This window comes from Lycium barbarum, chromosome 10, assembly GCF_019175385.1.
Source record: "Lycium barbarum isolate Lr01 chromosome 10, ASM1917538v2, whole genome shotgun sequence".
Classification (NCBI taxonomy): Eukaryota; Viridiplantae; Streptophyta; class Magnoliopsida; order Solanales; family Solanaceae; genus Lycium; species Lycium barbarum.
This window is the reverse complement of record NC_083346.1, coordinates 119850122-119873617: the sequence shown is the minus strand read 5'-3', so window position 1 is coordinate 119873617 and position 23496 is coordinate 119850122. Positions and strand designations below refer to the sequence as shown.

The 23496-nt window shown below is 34.0% G+C and overlaps 1 long non-coding RNA gene and 1 pseudogene across 13 annotated transcripts; one reads left to right on the top strand and one right to left on the bottom strand.

Moving 5' to 3' along the window:
* Positions 1–2573: 2573 nt before the first annotated feature.
* Positions 2574–12528, bottom strand: LOC132613601 (uncharacterized). Of its 13 annotated transcripts, none has more exons than XR_009572026.1 (7): positions 9408–9547; positions 9000–9130; positions 7558–7756; positions 6964–7042; positions 6181–6451; positions 4605–5185; positions 2574–2886 (listed from the first exon to the last, which is right to left on the bottom strand). It is a non-coding gene; the product is annotated as an uncharacterized LOC132613601 (long non-coding RNA). The 13 variants fall into 13 exon arrangements; XR_009572025.1 differs by having other exon boundaries at positions 6964–7037; XR_009572024.1 differs by having other exon boundaries at positions 7673–7756.
* LOC132613600 (disease resistance protein RPP13-like) lies at positions 9746–13142 on the top strand (annotated as a pseudogene).
* Positions 13143–23496: the final 10354 nt, after the last annotated feature.

Here is a 23496-nt window from a genome sequence, read left to right as displayed (position 1 = left end):
CTACAACTATAAATAGGAGTCTCATAATTCAGAAAAATGACAGAAGTTCTAACAAGAAGCAAGAGAGAGCTCGTGGATCAAACGCTGCAGATTTCTCTACAAGCTAAAAGCATTCAAGTATTTCTCTAGAAGTCCTAGAGATCAAGACGCAGATTCAAGATCAAGCTCAAAAGCCCTTGAATTCAAGTCCAAGTCAAAATTAAATACATCAAGTTCAAGATCAAGCTCAAAAGCCCTTGAATTTATTGTTGAAAAGACGAATCAGAGGAATCATAGAGATTGTAACACTCATATTCTGAAATCAAATACAAAGATTGTTGCGATATTTTGTTGTCTTGATTATTATTTTCTCGACGCGAATTTTATTGTCTACAATAGTTTTCGCAAGAACGGTTGTTTTGAACACATTGAAAGTGAAAAAAGCGAAAATACGTTTTTTGGTGTTTTAGTTGTATTTAGAATTTTCATGGCCAAGCATTAATTTCTAAATAAAGTGAAAACGTTTTCTGGAAAAAAAAATCATGGTATCTGGACATAAACTAAAGGAAAAAGGGTCAAAAATATTCCTCTACTTTATTTTAATGGCTAAAAATATCCTCCGTTATAATTTTAGCCTAAAAAAAAGAAGAGAAATCAGGTTAATAGCTAGAGAGAAGGGATTTTCTGTTAATAGAGAGAAATGATTTTCTTGTTAGCAACAACCCTTGCCATAAAAGATTAAGACAGCCAAGGTGTCAATGAGTTGAGGGTTCATGGAACGTGCTAGTGAGGCCTACCTACAGTTTTTCCAACTAAATCAATGGTGTTTTAGTTTTGCTTTGCAGTAGCGATAACGGGTAGTGGAGATGTGGCGGCAGCCGTCGGTGGTGGGAAAGGGAATGGGAGAAGTGGTTGGTCGGAGATGGAGTTCGCCCGAGTTGCTGGAGAAGAAAATATGAGAGAAGGAAGACTTGGTTATTTTAGGAGGCGGGTCGAAATGGCTAAAATATGGGAGTAGGTTATATTTTATGAAATCGGGTTATTTGAATCAATTTGGGATTTTTTGTCAAATGAAGGGTATATTTGTTTACTTTAATAATGGCAGTGGCATAAATAACCTAAAATTGTATGGAAAGATATTTTTAGCCATTAAAACAAAATAGAGGAATCTTTTTTACCCTTTTCCCTAAACTAAATCAAACTCTCCCTCAACTTTGCTTTACAAGGGGAGAATGTCTATTGTTCAAATTTGAGGGAGAGTTTGATTTTTATAGCAACGTTGAGGGTGAAAATGAATAAAAAATAACAATGTGTTTTACTTAACTTACCCTTAATCAAAAGCCTTATGCCTTGAAAAATAAAGTGAAAGGATAAAAAATGCCTGAACTTGTTGGAAATAGTTCAAAATTGGCCTTCTTCCACCTATTAGATCATAATTGCCCATGAGGTTAAATTTAAGCTTAAAGTTGTCATACCTTTTAACGGAAGCTGATGTGGAATATATAAAATTTTTAATTATATATATGACATTAATTTATTGGTCCAAATGTAACTAGACACAATCAATTTACAACCGGACCCATTAACCTACACCTACTTTTAGAAAACCCCCAATACTTCATCCGTGCCATTGTCCGAAGCTTATACTATGGCTTCACATGTCCAGCATGAACGTGGTTTCCTCTTAGGATGATTTGAACGTGGATTCACATGTATTATTTAATCCTTCATTTGGTAGTGTTATCAATCTATGTATAACTAATACGTATATTAGTTATACACCCTTTTAAATATTATTTTTATACATAATAAATCATGTCATTAACATACCAATACTATTTATGTTCTAACACGCCCTATTCAGCACTATTTAAAAACTATACAAACGCATGTTATTTAATACCACAAATCAAAAAATCGATAAAAATAATGTCAGCATTACTAAGTTTTGCTATGAATATCAAATGCTCTTCAAAATGATAGTTTCCTAGAAAATCGCTTATTTTCCGAGAAAATATGTTCTTCAAAAATAATTTCCGAGGAAAACGTTTTCTGTCTTACTAAACACAGCCTTAGTCTTTGTAAAAGCTTCTGCTTTTGTAACAAAAATAATTTCCGTGGAAAACGTTTTCTGTCTTACTAAACACAACCTTAGTCTTTGTAAAAGCTTTTGTAAAGCAGAAGCAAATGATCCACTGACTGCTTGCTGTTTTGAAACACTACATTTTTGGTTCACTTGCATGTCTCTATATCTGAATGTGTCTTCAAACTCCAAAGCCTACAATGATACAAAGCCAACAAAATGAGTGTGTCATTCGGAAGCAGGGTTGTTCCCTCTAAATCACATTGGCTTCTGGTGTGAGATTTTAGGGGTTAACTTAACCATGCCCCTTTAATGCAGATTGAATAATATTAGAGGTATGCGACAAGCTACTCCGTACACCGCAGTTAACCAAAATCAGTTACTTGTTCCTCGATGCATTTGTTGATATTGTAACTGTAAAAAGATGGCAACGTAACTATGTTGTTGCTGTAAAAAGATGGCAATGTACATCTCTTAACTCAAGCCATATATAAAGGAATTTAGAGTTAATTAGCAGAAATATTCTAAAACCAAAAGCATCAGAAAGTTATCAAGTACATTACTGTATAAGTTTCCTTTAACAACGCATCACCGGATACCTTCTACTTCTTTGACTAAAATAACATTACAATTTGAACAAATCATCACTAAAATCATCATACATGTAAGTAGCTGGGGGATCAACATCAACTTGTGATCCAGAGAGATACTGTATACAAGGATAAGCTTGTTCAACATTTTGTCACAACAATCTCGAGATACTGCATACACCAGAAATTCAAGAGAAGGAGAAGCTTGTTCAACTCTGTCACGACGCGTTCATGCTACAACAAAGTGAGATATGCAATTAACGAACACACGGAAGTCTTTGTCTATGCACATGGAAATAAGAGAATATACAATGAACATTAAGAACGGAGAAAAGCTACGCCACAACAAATACTTGACACCATGAATTAGTTGCTCTTAACATGAATTAAATCTCCACAATGCCACAACAAATAGTTTATACCATAATGAAGTAGAGTTTTACTTGACAAGGCTTTTCATCTCTTACTTTATGATACACAACCTAACCACAACACCTAGTTCTTTTTGAACTATTAATATCATGAATGAAAGATTCAACAGAATGTATGAAGATTCGTGAAAAGACAACTTTGATATAATAAGCTCTATTAAGAACAAGATAAGAGAATTCATTATATCGGGAACCTTCCAGTTTGAAACGACAAAGATGACAAACATTTGCACTTTCATATACTCTAAAGCCGACAGGATCCTATTAAATAAAGCTTCATACCCAATCTATGTCTCCTAGAATTCCGTGTTCACAGGTATTCCCAATCTACTCTCGTGATCATAGCAGCTAATTGCTTTATCCTCATTCAACCATTTTGCTAATGTCAACATTAATGCTAAAGTGAAGGAAGAAACAGCCACTGATTGTATAACTAAAATAATGGAAGACAGAGTCGAAGCAATAACAGCAAGATATAAGCAACAAGAAAACCTCCAAAACTAGATACTATATCAGAAAATTACCAACAGCTTTTATAATGTCCTTCCTTTCACCATGCATCACTGGATATTCATTAGAAGTTGAACAAATCATCACTAGCATCAACATATAAGTAGCAGAGGGAAGATCTGCTTGTAGTTCAAAATCAATCTCAAGATACTACATACAAAAGAAGAAATCAAGAGTAGTAGAAGCTTGTTCAACCTTGTGCCACGACAATCTCAAGATACTACATACATCAGATATTCAAGGGAAGGAAAAGCTTGTTCTGAGCTTCGTCTGCATTCAAGCTACAGAGACGACAAAGTGGGATATGCAACTAGCGAACATGGAGAAGTCACTCTCAATGCACATGGAACAAAGAATAAACATTGAGGACACGGAAAAACCATGCTTCGTCATTTTGGTTCATGCAGTCAGCAGGGGATAGATTAATTGTTCTTAACATCAGCTTTCATTTCTTAAAATCTCAAAAGGTACATATCAGTTAACCAAGCACCCCATGATATGTCATTTGACAGGTAAAAACAGTTTAGATCTAAGCAACAAGGAAAACCACCAAAATGTTCTAAGAGTGGGATTTTCTTTCTTCTGGATTCCCACCAATTCCTTGGATCCCTAGTCTTAGAGCTAAAGAAAGTTCTCTGACTAATCTAATCTACCGAAACAGAAGGCAGAGTTCCCTTTCCTCTAGCATCAATAATAAAGAATACATGCAGTTCGGTCAGCCACTGCTAATTCAATTCACCAGCTGCAAAAGCTCTTAGAGGGACGACACGTCCCGTTAACTCATTGCTCAAAAAGATTTACAATGTCTAATGTCATTTACTTTGAGAGTAGAAGACACCAAGCACCACAACCAAATAACTGTCGTCACAAAATTATTTTATGGAAATACGCAAAAACAAAAGGGAAAATAAAATCTATAAGCAAATGCAGTGCAAAGAAGTTCCTAGAGTATGACATGCTTTTTTTATGTTTGACAAAGAAACAGAAAAATGTATCAGGTGGAACACTTACAAGTCATTAGCTACACCATTGTCATTCATTTGTGCTTTCACAACCTTCATTCTTGTTGTGTGCTTGGTTCGTTTTGTAAAAGGGGCCAAATTAGGCTTTCAATGTAGATGTTTGCTGCGAAACAGTTACGAACCTCAGCAACCTTTGTATATCTGGACGATTCATTCTTTGGATTGTGTATCATCAGAGTTGATCCAATTAAGTGCAATATTTCACCTTTTTTTGACATGCAAAGAGTTGAAGGAAGCAAACGAGAAAAATAAGTATTCTCAAAATCACTAAGATATTTGATGGTATACATTTTTATCCAAGACTCTTTAACCCCATAATCTTTCATAACCCACACATCTGTGTGACTACTCATATAATTACAACAGACAGAAAGATCACTTCTCAACACTGCCAGATGCAAAAGACTATATCCTTCTCCATAGCAGGACTGCTCAACCTTCCGCCATTTCTCATCGGTCAAATCAATAGAAATGATGTTCAGTCATCATCATTCGCAGCCCAATGAAGCTTCCCATTTGAAAACTTACCCGCCTGAGTGGATCGCATTCCGCCTTGAAAATCCTCAACAACTGTTCTCCAGTAATCACTCTTTAGACTATGTATTTTGACCTTAATAGGATCCAAACTTACATATGTGCAATCATAAAACATAACTAATACTACCTTATAATCATGACAGAACTCATCATATCCAAAACCATATTTAGAACAAACAGGTGTACCAATAGGTGTAGCATCTGGCAATTTCTTGAACTTTCTAGTTCATGGATTCCATAGAAGCAAGTCTACATTTTAATTTTTTTCGTTCATACTCGCATAGCAGAGGAGTTCATTTATCTAACTAGCTTCAGTATAGTTCCTGCAATTTGAGTTAAAAAAATTCACGAATTCCTCGTCGATTTATTGTAGTCCCTTATTTTTCTGATTTTGTACACACAAGCTCAGACACCTGATGCAAACTATAAAGGACACAATTTTACTGCAAAAGCAGAGACGCAATGCATGCCAAAATAATCAATCATTAGAAGTCTAATTTACTAACTCAATTTTAATTACATCCCTTCTACGCCTGACGTGATCTAGCCTTTAAAGTAATTAAATTTGAGTGGCATCAAAATGATGTCATTAAACAGTTACCAGTTTCAAAAAAAAAAAATGATGTCATTAAGAAATGATGTGTGTTTGATATGAAGGAAGTCATTTTGGGTGGAAAACATCATGGACAACTCCCACGTCCGATAAACATACTAAAAAGCATTATTGTCTAAATGTTTTCGATAAAGGTCCTGCTTTAAGCTTACCAGACGGCGCCCTCTTCGGTCCCTCTTTCGTCTACTTAAATGCTGCGTCACATTCATTTCATGGTAGTAATTAAGATCAAGATTGCATGAATTGCAGAAACAGCACCAAGTACCAATACAAAGTAACAAAGACTAAAGATGATGGCACAAATCAGTATTTTCACAAAAGACAGAAGCCACAATCCCAGTTAATGAAAATAGAAAGAATATGTCCAGCAGATTACCATTTCATGTACAGTAAAAGACCAGAAGAGAACACTGACCATCTTTTGCTTTTTTGATCCTCCGTTGGTCGTTGCCACCAAAAGCGCCATCTACATTTCAAAAAAGTATTATTAACTCACTTCTAAAACATCACTGTCCATATTTGTTGTTATAACTCCATATGAATCTGCCCTGCAATCTTTTGCCATCGAGTTATAGCCTCTGGAGATCATCACCCATTGCTTCCGCTTATTAGTAGTTAGTACTACTTCACCAAATATATGTTTTGTCGTTTGTCTCCACTATCTGGGCAATCTAATCCTGGACAACCTGCTAGAATGCTTTTTAATGTAGATTCTATTCTGCCTCAAATAAGTAAAGAATCAAATAATTCCCGACAACCGTGTCTTATACTATATATGCGAAGATGCATCTCTCAGCAATCTATCAAGACTATCTTTGTTGACGCTGAGTAGGTGTCTTATTCAAAAATGTTTCCTAGAAAATTACTAAGATAAAAAGCCAAAGAATCTAATACCTCAACCATAGATGAACCAACAATAGTGTCTACAACACACATCTTAATTAATCTCATTATATATAAATGCAAAGTTAGATGAAAAACTCAATAAGAAAAGAATTCCTCTAAAAGAGAGGTTGGCATTTTTTCCTTTGTACAGAAAGAAGACTGATTTTAATCAATGCATTCAGTAACTGCCCAAAGAAACTGAGGTATTAAAAGTTCTTTACCAAAATTCTTGTGCCAAACTTTGAGCCTAAAAAGATGCATATTAAGTTTTGTCACACGCCTGAGCGCTTATTCATGCGGTTAGAGACTCTACCTCTAGTTTGAAAATGAATTCTCGTAATTTAGTTGTCAATCCATACTTTTCACTCTAAACTGCATCCTGCAGGTCTGCACTGGAAGAAGCAACAACTGATCAGAGATGCAGATGCTTCAAAATCTTATTGTAGAATTTATACAATCGGTTAATCTAAATAAGCATTAGACCATGGAAAGATATAGTCTATATGTAAAAATGAAAATTTACCCCGGTTCGTGTTTTGTCTTCTACCCTTAATTAAATGGAAAAGCTAAAAGAATAAAGGATAATGTCAGGTTAAGAATATGAAGTTCCCGCCTAACTCTTATTTGATTTAGCTCAATTTGTTGTACTATTTCGCTAGAAAACCCCATCCAACCCCACTGCACTATGTAAAAGTGACAATGTGCAAAGATACAAACCTAGAGATAAGAAATTTTTTTTTCACCAGAGATAAGAAACTCATTCAGAAAAAGAGATTAACAATCATCAACAACAAACCTCTATACAACTTCTCTAATATATCAGTATCTTCTCATCCAGAACTTAACTCAAGGTAAAGAAAAGCACAAAAACAATAATCAAACAGAGTCTACCTCGAAGGATTCTTACCTCCATTTTGTAATATTTCAGGAACAGATTGAAATGGATCAAAAGCAGAACCTTCAAGGATTTGAGAGTATTTCGAGAAACAATGGAACCTTCAAGGATTTGAGAGGATTCTTACCTCCAGTTTGTGTCATTATGCAATTGTGGTAACTCGCCATTTGTTGTTGTATCTGCCTCAAATTTGTCTGCCCTAAAACTACCACTATCACAAATAGGGAAGAAACTGTTAATCTGCAGCAGTTACATTCTTGGGACTTCTCACACTTTCTTCTGAAGAACTATATAAAACTGAAATGGTAACTTTGGATAGAATCTTGTATCAATATATGGTTATGATAAAGCCGGTTAGCATATTAATTTGTTTAGATACAGAATGTGATTTCAAAATTTGGGAAAAACATATGAAAAGTGAAAAGTTCAGAAGAATCAAAGTTTAAAAGAAAAAAAAGGAGTGGGGGAACGTGTGAGAAGTTGGAGAAAAGGAAAAAAATGGTCCCTTAACTATGATAGTAGGTTCAAAATAGTCCCTTAACTATGCACTTAACGGTTTTAGTCCTTTAAGTTTGTTACAAAGTTAACAAAAACGGTCCCTTAACTATGAGAGTAGGTTCAAAATAGCCCCTTAACTATGCACTTAACGGTTTTGGTCCTTTAAGTTTGCCATAAGTTGACAGTTTTAGTCTCGACAAAATATTCATCGAACTCTGTTTGTTAGATTTGACGAGAACTATGAAAAAAAGGAAAAAATTAGTGAGAACTCTAGATCGGTCAAATAACTCGGGACAAAACCGACGGACGTTAGTCGGTTATAGGATGAAATTCTACGCATTTTTCCTCAAAAATAACCGATGGACTTCCGTTGGTTTTCGTAAAAAACAATAAAAATTAAAAAAAAAATAGTGTCCCTCGATTTTATCCATCGGTTTCCGTCCATCATTTTTTTCGCTTGTTTTTGGTAGTGACAACTTTTTTAGTTTCTGCTATTTCTAATTTATTTCTAAAGTCTAGTGTATTTTATTTAGTCGATGGATTCCCTCAGTTTTAATCGATAGAGTCCGTCGGTCTTTGTGTTTCGAGACATCATTTTCTGACATTATCAAACCGTTAAGTGCATACTTAAGGGACTATTTTTAACCAACCCTCATAGTTAAGGGACCATTTTGTCAACTTATGGCAAACTTAAAGGACCAAAACCGTTAAGTGCATAGTTAAGGGACTATTTTGAACCTACTCTCATAGTTAAGGGACCATTTTTGTTAACTTGTAACAAACTTAAAGGACTAAAACCGTTAAGTGCATAGTTAAGGGACTATTTTGAACCTACTATCATAGTTAAGGGACCATTTTCATCCTTTTCTCTGAGAAGTTGTATCAGTTTCAAAGCTGAAAACTGCAACCGGTTAGGATTTTAATCGGAATTAGAACTTATAATATAAAAGACTTACTGTTATGATAAAGAGACAGAGTTAGATATGGACCATGGCAGAAGCTTTTGCAGAAATTCAAAGCGGAAATCACGACAAAACACGTTTGAACTTCAAAGACAGCCTGGTAGTCCTTAATTTACATAAATAGCCTGCAGTTGAAGCAAGAAATTAGAATTTGCATGAAAATCATGATTGTGATAAAAGCCAAAAAGTCACAATGCATCCCAAATCTGCTAATCAAATCTCCTAGCTTTCAATAATAATGCTTGAGATTGCTTAATTGATCTCAAATACAGCTTTGGCTTAACTCACGAATAAGTATATTACATGAAAACTAAATTGAAATCCCTGTAACTGAAGCACGAAATTGCAAAAAAAAAAAAAAAAAAAAAGACCCAGATAAAGACAAAATTCAAAGCACAATACCATCTTTCCAAGGCAGCAAATCAAATCACCTGCTTTAATTTTCTCGTCTGGATTACAATTCTTGTGAGTAAATAATTTAAGATAAAGTGGAATTTGCTTTTAGAGGGAAAAAATAATAGAAGAATTTAAAACATAGGAGTATAATGTGGAATTTGCTTTTAGAAGAAAAAAAATAATAGAAGAATATATATATATATATATATATATATTTTGGAGAATGTGAAATTTGCTTTTAAAGGGAAAAAGTAAAAGAAGGATTTAAAACTTTTTTTATATTGACTAAACAGTATTATTAGGTGGTGGACCACTGTACAACACATAATATTGTTACTTTTAACTTTTCCCCACATATACTTTTCCACAAGCCCCATATTCACCTGTCGGATTTTTTATGCTTTAATCACTTTATTAATGAACCATCTTGAACACTCAATTCATTAACACAAAAACAGTATTCATCTCTTATAAAACTCACAATCAACGGCTTCAGTTTCTTCAACTTGATCTTAGTTTTATCTCCACTGTTTCTCTTTCTCCAGCTTTCTTCCAATATTTTCCATACAGCCCGTTTTTTCCAGCTCTGAATATACTAAATATCAAGACTCTTGAAAATGGTTGATGCCTTTGTGTCGTTTGCAGTTCAGAAACTGGGCTATTTCCTCATACAAGAAGTTGGCTTGCGTTTAAGTATAAGAGAGGATGTGCAGTGGTTGACTGATGAGCTGCGGTTCATGCAATCTTTCCTCAAAGATGCAGAGGAAAAGCAAAGTGAAGATCAAAGAGTGACAATGGGTGTTTCAAATCAACTCTTTTGCTAATGACGCTGTCGCTATACTGGAGACTTACAGCTTCGAGGCTGGTAGATATAGTGACGATGGATTTGCAAGTCATCTGAAGGCTTGCGCTTGCATTTGTAGGAAGGAGACCAAATTCCACAAAGTTGGCAAGGAGATTCAATCACTCAAGCAGCGAATCATGGACATCAAAAGCAAACGAGAGACTTATGGTATTAGAAGTATTGATAATATTGCAGGAGAAGGGCCAAGTAATCCACCAAACAATCGGTCTGCCATGGTCAGAAGACTGAGGAGAACTACCTCCTATGTGGATGATCAGGATCACATTTTTGTTGGCTTTCAGGATGTTGTAGAAAGATTGCTAGCTGAACTTCTCAAAGCAGAACCTCACAGAAGCGCCATCTCCATTTATGGTATGGGCGGACTAGGCAAGACCACTCTTGCGAGAAACCTCTACAATAGTCCTAATATAGTCTCTAGTTTCCCAATACGCGCGTGGATATGTGTTTCTCAAGAGTACAATACTATGGATCTTCTTATGGGTATCATAAAATCTATCCAAGGACGCACCAAGGAAGATCTAGATTTGTTGGAAAAGATGACTGAAATAGATCTAGAATGTCACCTTCGTGATCTATTAAAAGAACGCAAATACCTTGTGGTGGTCGATGATTTATGGCATAGAGAAGCTTGGAAAAGTCTGAAAAGAGCATTCCCAGATAGCAAGAATGGCAGCAGAGTCATTATTACCACGCGGAAGGAGGAAGTTGCCGAAAGAGCAGAAGACAAAGGTTTTGTCCATAAACTTCGTTACCTTAACCAAGAAGAGAGTTGGGACCTCTTTTGCAAGAAACTACTCGATGTTCGGGTAATGGTCCCAACAATGGAAAGGCTAGCTAAGGATATGGTGGACAAGTGTAAAGGCTTACCTCTTGCCATTGTTGTATTAAGTGGACTACTTTCGCATAAAAAGGGGCTAGAACAATGGCAAAAGGTGAAGGACCACCTTTGGCAGAATATTAGAGATGATTCTGTTGAAATCTCCTACATACTATCATTGAGCTACAATGATTTGCCAACAATGCTCAAGCAGTGTTTTCTTTACTTCGGTATTTTCCCGGAAGATCATGTGATCCCTGCGGAAGACATAAGGCGGTTGTGGCTGGCGGAGGGATTCATACCAAGAGGAGAAGAAAGAATGGAGGATGTCGCTGAAGGCTTCCTGAATGAGCTGATAAGACGAAGCTTGGTTCAAGTGGCAGATACATTTTGGGAAGAAGTTACTCAATGCAGGATTCATGATCTACTTCGGGATCTTGCTGTAGAAAAGGCATCGGAGAAAAACTTCTTTGGCATTTATGATCAAAGAAATCACTCCATATCCCCCTTATGTCTCAGACATGTCGTTCATGGTCAAGCACAAAGGTACCTCTCACTTGATCTTTCTATCTTGAAGTTAAGGTCAGTTTTGTTTTTCGATAGAGATTTTTATAAGTTAAGTCTTATAAAGTTCCGTAATCAGTTCCAACATATATATGTGTTGTACTTGGGTTCTAGTGGTGGAAAAACATATGTAGTACCTGATGCCATAGGAAGTTTGTACCACCTTAAGTTCTTAAGATTGAGAGGTATCCCTGTTCTTCCCTCCTCCATAGGCAACCTCAAGAATTTACAGACACTTGATGTCCAAGACAACTTTGACCCATACCAACTACCCCCGGAGACAGCCGACCTAGTAAATCTAAGACATTTAGTTGCTCCATATTCAGAACCTCTGCAACATATAAACAAACTCACAAGTCTTCAAGTTCTTAGAGGCATTCGTTGTGATCAGTGGAAAGATGTTGACCGAGTTGATTTAGTCAATGTTCGAGAATTAAGCATGAGAGGTATTAAGAAATCTTACTCCCTAAACAACATTAGCAGCTTGCAAAACCTTAGCACTCTCCAATTGGGGTGTGAGCCTAATGAATCATTCCCAGCCCTAGAATTTCTTAGTTGTTGCCAAAAGCTCCAGAAATTGTGGTTATTTGGGAGAATAGAAAAATTGCCCCCATTTCCAAATTCAGTCACAATGATGGTCCTTCAGGCGTCAAGTCTCATGGAAGATCTGATGCCTATTCTAGGAATGTTGCCAAACCTAAGGGATCTCCAATTATTAGACGGAGCTTATTTTGGAGAAGAAATTACCTGCAGTGATAACAGCTTCAATCAACTGGAGTTCCTTCGTCTTAAATGTCTTCCCCACCTAGAAAGATGGGATTTAGGCACAAGTGCAATGCCTCTGATTAAACGTCTGAGTATCTTTGTCTGTCCAAAGCTAAAGGAGATTCCAGAGAGAATGAAAGAGATGTTGAAGAGATCTGAGTATTGATGAAGCATTTGAAGCATATATGATATCCTATTTCATAATAGCAGAGGTAACAAATCCCAATCCCTAATCACCATTTCTTTAATTGATTTTACTCAGATCTCTTAGTATTACTCATTCTATCACGGATCTCTTAGTATTAGGTTTAATTTTTATACCTTTACAATTTTTTATTTTTTATTTTTTTAGGCACAAGTGCAATGCCTCTTATTAAAGGTCTGAGTATCCTTGGCTGTTTCAAGCTAAAGGAGATTCCAGAGAGAATGAAAGCCGTGGAGAGGTTGAAGGAATCCGATTTGTTTGGTTATGTATACCAAGGGTTTGGGTAAACACGTGCCCAGCAGCAAGAATAAGTTGTACAGCTGTAGCCACCATAAGGGCAAAACTGTAAATAAATTAGTTTACTTTTATTTTTAATACTAGTTTGTTAGGGAATTAATTATAGGATTTCATCTTCACCATCTTAGAAGGATCCTTTCCTTGTGTCTAAATACAGCGATTCTATGCAAAAAATAATTTTGTGATGTTTTAATTAAGTGGTCTACTATATGTTATCTTACTTATTCACATTTAAAGCAATGTTTTATGTAATACTATGTTAGTATTGCTTAATCGGATCATCTCCCAAAAAACAAATTTGATTAACTTAAGACATTTAATGTGCTTGATATGGAGAAACTCTGCAAGTTGGCGAATTTGCAAATACTTAAATACATTCATTATAATTACTGGAAAAGTGTTGATAATAACGATCTTAAAGAATTAGTTGTGGAAGGTATTAGGAATTCTTACTATCATAACGGTTTGATCAATTGATGTTATATTTTTTAGAAAGGCTTTATAATAAAGTATTAATTTTGTTATGAATTATGATTTGCTCATTTGGTAAGATTGTATAAGAATTGAGAAAGTTTTGATGGTTTCACAACTTGTGGGGGGGTTTTATGTGTATGAGACAAAATACAACTTAAAAAATTCAAATTACATGTCCAAACAAAAATTCAATTTCAAATCATTATGATTTCAAATTATTGATTTCATATCGTGTCCAAAGTCCAAACGACTCCTTACTTTCTTTTTGTCTATTTTAAAAAAGCTATTTATATATTTAGTAAAAAATTTAATTGCAACATTCATATTATACCATCATAAATAAATATTATTAATTTCATCTTATATATTAATAAATGTTAACTATGCGACATTTAAGCTGAGGTTCGAACAACTTTCTGTACAAGTAAATTTATTTTTGAAATATTATGTTGAGAAACAAAACAAGGGAAAGATTATCAATGTTGACAAAAACCATACAATAAAAGAAAAGGCAAGAGGGCATCAGAATTACAAATGTAAAATATCCAAATTCTAAAATTCAAGGATCGACGGATGCACGTGCGCGGTGGCTACTGTAATTGACAAGGAAAAAAAGAAATCTATTCTTTTAGAAAATACTCTTTTATCATCTTCTTTTTTGTGAAATAAAAGAAAATATTCTTCTAAAGCCAAAATGTTTTCGAAGGCTACTGTTTATCAGGCTAAATAAACACGTTGTTAGGTTCATCTTCTACAATTTTAATATTTGAATATAAGAATATAATATGAAATTAATGATATTAATGTGTACCAAAATTTGTGGGAAATTTATTTTATTACCAAATCTGGAGAGTAGTTTTTCAAAACTTATTCACGTAACTATGGTTATAATACTTGTCAATGTAATTAAATCTTGACCTTTGAAAATTAGATAGGGCACATGTCTCTCATCTAGATGTGTACTAGACGAAATGGAGAGAAAGGACAATGGAGAGAAGTCGGACCCCTTTTTTATATTGGAGAATGTGGAATTTGCTTTAAGAGGAAAAAAGTAAAAGAAGGATTTAAAACTTTCTTTTATATTAGAGAATGTTGAATTTGCTTTTAGAGGGAAAAAAGTAATAGAAGAATTATAAAATATATATATTGGAGAACGTGGAATTTGCTTTTAGAGGAAAAAAGGTAAAAAAAAAAATGTAGTCAAAGGATACGATTGTGATGAATAATAATTCGTGACATTCTCATACTGTAACAATTTTTACAAATACTCATTTCCAATATTATTACAAATCTGTTTACTTGCAGCGCTGCTTATTTGTTTCTGATCTTTCAATTGATTTCGAAGATTGCTCGTTATTACTTATGTCGTTATTATTATCGTTCAAAAGATGGACGTATTCACAAATTTGTATTCTCAGTAAAATAACTTAAATTGATTTTTCAAAACTTCAAATAGAATAATTGTTTTGAATTTTCAACATTTTTTTCATTTAATGTAGGGAAACAAATATGATTGAAAACTACCTGTACAATGTGGTCCACAATCCAATGTTCGAAGAAATGACCACCTGTATATCACCCATTACGATTCGAACAAAAGCAAGTGACTTATCAAAAGACTTTATATATTTATTTTACAGATTTCTCGTGAATAAGTTCATATAACTTAAAAATATTTATACAAATCATAAATATTTCTTCGTATTCGAAATGAAATTCTTACTCAAGTTTAACACTTTCTTTGCTCTAAATTACAGAAGTCATTAATTGAAAATTAGAGCTGCTGATTTCCGATCCTATCATAGAACGCGTGAAATTATCTCGTGCCATGTATGTTGCTCATAACATATCGATCATAAACTTGAGAAAAAACAAAGAAGTAAAATATATGCAGTTAGGTTCATCTCAAGTTCTTTGGTTCAATTGGAAGATCCTTACATCACAAATTTTTATTTTATTCCCCATACAACTAATATTAGTTGTGTGAGGCTTTTTTTTTTTTTTGTCTTACAAGTAGATGGACTCAAATCTTGCATTGTTAAGTCTATAAATTTTGGGTCCACCAACTTTTGAGATAAAACATTTTTTTCTTTTTCTGCCTTAATGCAAACATCTAACTTAAGGTAGAGTTTTTGCCTTATACCTAAAGCCAAAACTCTGCCTTAAGGTAGAGTTTGCCTTATGTCTTAAGGTAGAGTTTGCCTTACGCCTGAAGGTAGCAAAAGTCTACCTAAACTGCAAAACTCTGTCTTGCGAATCCAACTTCTATGTTGTAATTTAAAAAAAAAAAATTGACAGAGCTCGGATTCAAACTCGTAACGGGGGTATTTAGCGAAAGACAAAAATTAAAGACCACCCTGAATAAAAACAATCATGCAAATTGCCCATTTAATTCCCATTTCAGCCCAAATTGGTCCAAAGATCCAGTCCCCCAACCCGACCCAGGTTTCTTTCATTTTCCACAAAACACAAAACGAACACAGTAGCCCTAAACCATCTCTCCCACGCGAAATCACAGCTGTCTCCGGCCATTTTTGGCAAATTATCGAGCTACCAAAAATAGGTTTCGGAGCCCTGAGATCGATAATCCGACCCATTTTTTCAAGAGAACTCTTATCGACCCGACCTATATTCGCTTTTGCTCCGGCAACCACCACCATAACTCCGGTACCGGAACTCAGTAATTTGTTCAACAATTTCCGAGTTAGGGTTCCATGGATTCCACCATCATCCAGTGCTGCTTTTCACAGCTTAACTGATACACGTTTACCAAAGCGAAGGCCAAGTAACAAACCTAAACGTAAGAGAGCTAGTTTGAGACCTCCAGGCTAGTTATAATCCTATTTTATAGTTATTTGCAATCTAGGGTTTAAGGGTTTTATGACATTTTCAAATTTGGGCATTTGGTTCTGCAAATTATGATGTTTTTGTTATATGGGTGTGTTTGGTATAAAGGAAAATGTTTTCCCAAAAGGTATTTTCTCGGAAAATAAGTGATTTTCCTTACTCGTTTTAGTGGGGTAGGCATTTGGGAGGTGGGGTAAGCGGGGGGTAGGGGTGGAGGTGTGGAGTGGAAGTTGGGGTGGAAGTGGTTCATGGTTGGGGGTGGGGGTAGGCAGGTTAGGGGTGTGGATGGATGGTGCCGGTGTGTTTTTATTTATCTGGAATATGTTTACCGTCAAATTTTTTAGGAAAACATTTTTCTCATATTTTAAAGAAAATATTTTTCATCTTTGTCATTGCCTATAATCCCCCCCCCCCCCCCCCCCCCCCAGGCCACCTCACCTTCTATCGAGCATGTCTAATATATTTTTCCCTTAGCTTTCATCTTTGTCATTCCCTATAATAATGAACCAAAAGAAAACACAGACATCTATTAATTTCAATTGTCCCCGGTGAGAGAAATGTCTATAACAATATCAATTGGTGTAGAAGCTTATAAAAAATTAATTGATTAAAACAAGAAAATACTTCTATTAAAAGGAAAAAATAAAAAGAAGAACGAAAGAGCCAAGATAGTTTTTTTTTCTTTTTTTTTTCTTTTTTTTTTAAGAGCCAAGATAGTATGATTTACTTCTGGTCGCACAAATATTTACTTTCATTATCCGTTCGTATAATTTTAAATTCAATATAAAAATGTGGACGAAAATATCAAGACATCCAAACAAATTTAGGTTGCGGACCAGTGTACAACATATCTCTTGGTTCCACGTAGTATATATTTTTCCATAAGCCCCATGTTCATGTGTCGGATTTTCTAGTTAACTTTTAATCACATAATGAATGGGACCCTCTGCAATTATGCAACCAAACTAACAATCAACTGCTTCAGTTTCTTCAACTTGATCTTAATATTATCTCTTTCTCTCTTTTCCCAGATTTTTTCCAGATTTGATTGAAGTGAAAATCAAGACTATGGAGGATTCTAGGCTGAATCGTGACATAAATGGTGTCACTCTTTTTTTTTTTTTTTTTTGAAAGTATAATCCTCTGATATCAGGTGGATATCCAGTTAAACATTAAGGTTGATTTATGCTCCCTTTTTGAGGTCTAAGTAGTGCCTTAACGTAACAGGTAAAATTGTTGACATGGTGTAGGAGATCACAGGTTCAAGCCGTGGGAACAACCTCGTAGAGAAATGCAGGTTAAGATTGCATACAATATAGCCCGTGAAAAAACTACCATTCAGGACCCCGCACATAGCGGGAGCTTAGCGCACTGGGGTGCCTTTTTTTAAGCCCTTTTTGAGTCATCACTTAAATTGTCGCTATTTTGAAAAGTTGTGTAAATATAACCCTTGAAAAATTACCATTCAGGACATTAGACTCGAGTTGGATATTTGCTCATAAGTTGTTGAACCCTAAAACATTAGATTGTGATCTAACAATTTCTCAAAAGAAATTTTTACACTGTGATTTAAAAGGTTCATAAGATGCAAGAAAAAATAAAGAGGGCAAGTTGCTAAACAATTAACCAAAAAAAAGGGACAACCAGCAGATAATTCTATTCGATTAATCCAGATTTGTACTGTGTAGAACCCGTTTAAAAAACAAATCTTTCTAGTTTAGAAGAACAAGGAATCTGCTAGGGTTGTTTCACAAGAGTAACTCGGAACATTCAAGTATGCTAAGATTTTAAGATCTTTAAGGACCCATTTGGCCATGAGAAATTTTCACTTTTTCCCGAATTATGTTTTTTCACTTTATTTGAAAATCAGTATTTGGCCATGAAAATTTCAAATACAACTTGAAGTTTGTACTTTTTTCACTTTCAATAAATTCAAACGACCAAATATTCTTCGCAAAAACTATAACCAAACACAACTCCAACTTCAAAATTTCAAATAAAGTGAAAAATATTTGGTTTTCACGGCCAAATGACTACTTGTTTAGTTTGTTTTTTCCACTATATCAAAAGAAAAGTTAAAAAAAAAGGCATATTCAGCCACTCTTTTTGAAGGCCTAGCCAAGGACCACTGGAAATTTGGATATTTTCAAAAATGTATCTTTCGCTTAGCTTGCATCTTTGTCCCCTTTGAAAATGGGACCTTTCATTTTCTTTTTTTCCACAAACCACATGTTCATGTTTCAATTTTCTAAACTTTAATCACATAATTGGAAATCTAGATATTTTTAAAAATGTACCTTTCGCTTAGCTTGCATCTTTGTCCATTTTAAAAATGTGACCTTTCATTTTCTTTTTTTCCACAAACCACATGTTCATGTTTCGATTTTTAAACTTTAATCACATAACTGGAAATTTGGATATTTTTAAAAATGTACCTTTCGCTTAGCTTGCATCTTGTCCATTTTAAAAATGTGACCTTTCATTTTCTTTTTTTCCACAAGCCATATGTTCATGTTTCGATTTTCTAAACTTTAATGGAAATTTGGATATTTTTAAAAATGTACCTTTCACTTATCTTGCATCTTTGTCCATTTTGAAAATGTGACCTTTCATTTTCTTTTTTTCCACAAACCACATATTCATGTTTCGATTTTTTAAACGTTAATCACATAACTGGAAATTTGGATATTTGTAAAAATGTACCTTTCGCTTAGCTTGAATCTTTGTCCATTTTGAAAATGTGACCTTTCATTTTCTTTTTTTCCACAAACCGCATGTTCATGTTTCGACTTTCTAAACTTTAATCACATAACTGGAAATTTGGATATTTTGAAAAATGTACCTTTCGCTTAGCTTGCATCTTTGTCCATTTTGAAAATGTGACCTTTCATTTTCTTTTTTTCCACAAACCACATGTATGTTTCGATTTTAATCACATAACTGTAAATTTGGATATTTTTAAAAATGTACCTTTCGCTAATTTTGCATCTTTGTCCATTTTGAAAATGTGATCTTTCATTTTCTTTTTTTCCACAAACCACATGTTCATGTTTCGATTTTCTAAACTTTAATCACATAACTGGAAATTTGGATATTTTTTAAAATGTACCTTTCGCTTAGCTTGCATCTTGTCCATTTTGAAAATTTGACCTTTCATTTTCTTTTTTTCCACAAACCATATGTTCATGTTTCGATTTTCTAAACTGTAATGGAAATTTGGATATTTTCAAAAATGTACCTTTCGCTTAGCTTGAATCTTTGTCCATTTTGAAAATGTGACCTCTCATTTTCTTTTTTTTCCACAAATCACATGTTCATGTTTCGATTTTAATCACATAACTGTAAATTTGGATATTTTTAAAAATGTACCTTTCGCTAATTTTGCATCTTTGTCCATTTTGAAAATGTGATCTTTCATTTTCTTTTTTTCCACAAACCACATGTTCATGTTTCGATTTTCTAAACTTTAATCACATAACTGGAAATTTGGATATTTTTAAAAATGTACCTTTCGCTTAGCTTGCATCTTGTCCATTTTAAAAATGTGACCTTTCATTTTCTTTTTTTCCACAAGCCATATGTTCATGTTTCGATTTTCTAAACTTTAATGGAAATTTGTATATTTTTAAAAATGTACCTTTCACTTAGCTTGCATCTTTGTCCATTTTGAAAATGTGACCTTTAATTTTCTTTTTTCCACAAGCCACATGTTAATGTTTCGCTTTTCTAAACTTTAATCACATAATTGGAAATTTGAATATTTTTAAAAATGTACCTTTCGCTTAGCTTGCATCTTTGTCCATTTTGAAAATGTGACCTTTCATTTTTTTTTTCCACAAACCACATGTTCATGTTTCGACTTTCTAAACCTTAATTGCATAACTGGACCCTTTCAACACGCTATTTGTTCTCAATTTTATGTCTACTGCTTTTGAGTTATACATCTTTCTCCCATTTTCAAGAATATATGATGTCCTATTTCACAAACGTAGAGGTTACAAATATCAATCCCTAATGATTCTTAGAAGTTGCCATATCACAATTCAATCTATAACTCAATTGTACTTCATACATATTGATAACTATAAGATTATCATAGGTAGAGTTCTATTCTTACCTCAAATATGTGAAATCCACGAATTATTGGACGGCAACCGTCAATTCTTACAACTCTAAGAAGAAGTAGTTGACAAGTCTCATAATTTCTTTGCTCAAAATTTGACCAAACTCAAAGTTATCAACCCCTTCGATCCCATGTACATTTGGAATGAATATAATAGTTAGGTCGACGAACAACTTAAAAATACACTCTTCCCTCCGTTTACAATTTACTCTGTCTTAGTAGGCGTTTGGCCAAGATATTATTTCGATTTTAAATTAGCGTTTGTTTATGCAATTTCACAAAATTTTAACTTCAACTTCATATATTTCAAATCTCGAATTCTCCAAAAAAAGGTATGATTTGGGATTCCAAATCATGATTTCAATTTTTTTTAAATGTAAAACTTGACCCAAAAGTTTATATTTTGTTAAAAAAAATTATAAGTTTGTAGATATATTTACTAACCGTTTATATCAAATATTAAACGATCTGCAAGTTGATAGCATATTTATAACATATTAACGAGTAGTTACACTAACACCCATGTTCAATTTTCTTTTTTATTGAACTAAAGTTTGATCAATTGAGCGTATTAATTTTGTTACGAATTATGATTTGCTCATTTGATAAGATTGTATGAGAATTGGAAAAGTTTTGATGGCTTCACAACTTGTGGGTTTTTTCATGTCTATGAGACAAAATACAATTTAAAAAATTCAAATTACATGTCCAAACAAAAATTCAACTTCAAATCGTCATGATTTCAAATTATTGATTTCATATAGTGTCCAAACGACTCCTTACTTTCTTGTTGTCTATTTTAAAAAAGCTTTTTATATATTTAGTAAATTTTTAACTGCAACATTCATATTCTAGCATCATAAATTTTTAAGATTTAAGAAAATATTAATTTCGTATAAAGGGTTCAAAGGAATATTTAAATGGTAGGCCTTAAAATTCGAACCTGGTCTAAACTAATTTTTCAACTTTTTTTTTTGCCACTAAACTGAAGAATACCTTACCATAGGCTAGTAGTAAAACTTTACTCATATTATATTGAGTGCTCAAACCAAATAAGTAGATACATAATATGTGTTTGCGTGTAGAATATTAGTATTTTATTATGGTTAATTAGTTTATATTTTCACTTTATTAAATTAATAAACCATGATAAGTTTAATTGATTTGATGTAAACACCGGTATGAATAAGTATTTGTTCTAACTAGCTATATCACTTGCTATACACCTTTTTAGTTTAGAACATTATGATCAAATCTTTTTTATATTTTTAAAATTCATCTTCAATCAAATAAGACAAAAAAATGAAGGGAGTAATCTCCAAAAGAAATGAGAATCGCGATTGGAAGAGGTAGTAACACAGAAGGTCACCCAACTATGAGTAATGATCTTCCAAAGTCATGTTTCATTTTTTTTTCTACAACAAGGTCACTCAACTTTCTCTATATCACATCAAAAATCACCCTATAAATATTTTGCCAATAAAATATGACACGTCATTTAATTGAATCCACATGGATTTTTTTTTCCAGTCTACATGGTAAAAAGACCTGACCCTACCCGACCCAAATCTAGGCCTATTCGGGCAAAAGTTAGGCCTTAAGGCAGAATTTTCAAAATTCTAACTGAGTAAAAGATTTTTTCTTTTCTTGCCTTAATGCAAACATCTAACTTAAGGTAGAGTTTTTGCCTTATACCTATAGACAATACTCTGCCTTAAGGTAGAACTTGCCTTATGCCTGAAGGTAGCAAAACTCTACCTGAACTGCAAAACTCTGCCTTGTGAATCCAACTTCTATGTTGCAATTCTTTTTTAAAATTTTTGACAGAGCTGGGATTCAAACTCGGAACAGAGGTATTTAGCGGAAGACAAAAATTAAAGACCACCCCGAATAAAAACAATCATGCAAATTGCCCGTTTAATTCCCATCTCAGCCCAAATTGGTCCAAAGATCCAGCCTCCCTAAACCACCCAGGTTTCTTTCATTTTCCACAAAACACAAAATGAACACAATAGCCCTAAACCATCTCTCCCACGCGAAATCACAGCTATCTCCAGCCATTTTTGGCAAATCATCGAGCTACCAAAAATTGGTTTCGGAGCCCTGAGATCGATAATCCGACCTATTTTTTCAACAGCACTCTTATCGACTCGACCTGTATCCGTTTTTGCTCCGCCGATCACCATCATAACTCCGGTACCTGAACTCAGTAATTTATTCAACAATTTCCGATTTAGGGTTCCATGGATTCCACCATCATCAAGTGTTGCTTTTCATAACTTAACTTATACGCATTTATCAAAGCGAAGGCCAGGTAACAAACCTAAACGTAAAAGAGCTAGATTGAGACCTCCAGGTTAGTTATAATCCTATTTTATAGTTATTTGCAATGTAGAGGTTTAAGGCTTTTATGACATTTTCAGATTTGGGCATTTGGTTCTGCAAATTATGATGTTTTTGTTATATGGATGTGTTTAGTATAAAGGAAAATGTTTTCCCAGAAAGTATTTTCTCAAAAAATAAGTGATTTTCCTTACTCGTTTTCTTGTATTTGGTATCCAATTTTTAAATTCGAAATGTAAATTCTGATGGTGGGGGTAGACATTTGGGAGGTGGGGTAAGCGTGGAATAGGGAGTGGAGGTATGGGGTGGAGGTGGTTGGTGGTTGGGGGTGGGGGTAGGCAGGTAGGGGGTGTGGATGGATGGTGCTGGTGTGTTTTTATTTGTCCGGACTATGTTTATCGTCAAATTTTTTAGGAAAACATTTTTCTCATATTTTAAAGAAAATATTTTTCATCTTTGTCATTGCCTATAATCCCTCCCCCGCAGGCCACCTCTCCTTCTATCGAGCAAGTCTAATATACCTTTCCCTTAGCTTTCATTTTTGTCATTGCCTATAATAATGAACCAAAAAAAAAAAAACATAGACATTTATTAATTTCAATTGTCCGTTGAGAGAGAAATGTCTATAACAATATCAATTGGTGTAGAAGCTTATAAAAAATTGATTGATTAGAACAAGAAAATACTTCTATTAAAAGGAAAAAATAAAAAGAAGAACGAAAGAGCCAAGATAGTATTTTTTTTCCCCTTTTTTTTAAGAGCCAAGATAGTATGATATACTTCTAGTCACATAAA